Source organism: Orycteropus afer, unplaced genomic scaffold, assembly GCF_000298275.1.
Source record: "Orycteropus afer afer isolate SDZICR_OR568_19922 unplaced genomic scaffold, OryAfe1.0 scaffold00099, whole genome shotgun sequence".
NCBI lineage: Eukaryota > Metazoa > Chordata > Mammalia > Tubulidentata > Orycteropodidae > Orycteropus > Orycteropus afer.
In genome coordinates, this window is record NW_006921686.1 from 6172364 (window position 1) to 6173610 (window position 1247).

Consider the following 1247-nt stretch of genomic DNA (forward strand, 5'->3'; position numbering starts at 1 on the left):
TTCCACCATGGGGAATAACTACATCCAGCTGCTCAGCCACTCAGAACCAGACCCAACCAAGTTGACACACAACCTTAGCTGCCACAAGGTGGGAAGAGGGGTGTCACTACCATCAAGAAAGAAGAACCAGGAGTGGTGCACATCCTTGGACCCAAGATCCTTTTGCTGAGATGGCAAGAGATGATGAAAAGTAACGGCAGAGAAACTGGCAGCAGAGGCAGCAAAACCAAGAGACCAGCATGAGACACAGCACTGGGACTCCCAGCCCACGGAGGAAGAAAAGTGAGTGCCTTTTGGCAGCAGCCTTACTGGTGGAGTGGAGTACCTCTCTGGGTACCTATCAGCAGACTTAAGGCTTTGTAACACTTACCTGAGCAGGGCAGATGCCAAGTCCAGAGAGAACTATGCCTGTGGCAAGGTTGAGAAAAGTCTGTTGTAACTGAAGAACTGTATTCTGAGTGTTCCTGATCCTGAATTGACACCTGTTACTTCCCTATTAAACCCCATCATTGTATTGCCTGCAAGTCTGTGTGAGCATTGCAATGAAGTATTGAACTGAGCCAAGAAGTAGAGAGTTCCACGGGAGGAATGGTTGGTGTCAGAATTGCTAGAGAAAGTTGAAGGGTTGCAAGTCTGACCTTTGTCTCATAGGAATCAGCCTTAGACTGTTAATGCTGATGGTAATTCTGTCTCCCCCTTGTGAAGTTAGAGGAGGTGTGATGACAACATCCCTATATCCTTTTTGTGCGTGCACACACACATGTATAGACCCTGTATGGTGTAAACAGTTTGATGTGCAACTATTAGCTGGTCAACAGTACAAACTCACCCAAAGGTACCTCAGAAGATGGGCTTGACGATCTTCCCAGGGAAAGTCATAGCCTTGAAAACCCTGTGGAGCAGCAGTTCCATTCTACACACGTTGGGTCGCTTTGAGTTGGAATTGGCTGTACAGCAAATAACATCATGGACTATTAATCTATTTTTGTTACAAAATCATCTTCTTCTTGTTGTTACATGCTGTCAAGTTGGACCTGACTCATAGCAACCCCTCCTTGGGCTTCCGAGGCAGTATCACTACGGAAGTAGATTGCTCAACCTTCCTTGCGAGGAGTGACACAGAATCTTAGGTTTTGTTATTTTTGTTAGTGTTTCTTACCTCCATGCATACACATCAAAAAGGCATTTCTTTCTTGAAGTGAAACTTCACACAGTTTTACACATTTTACAAAAAAAAAAAAAAAATT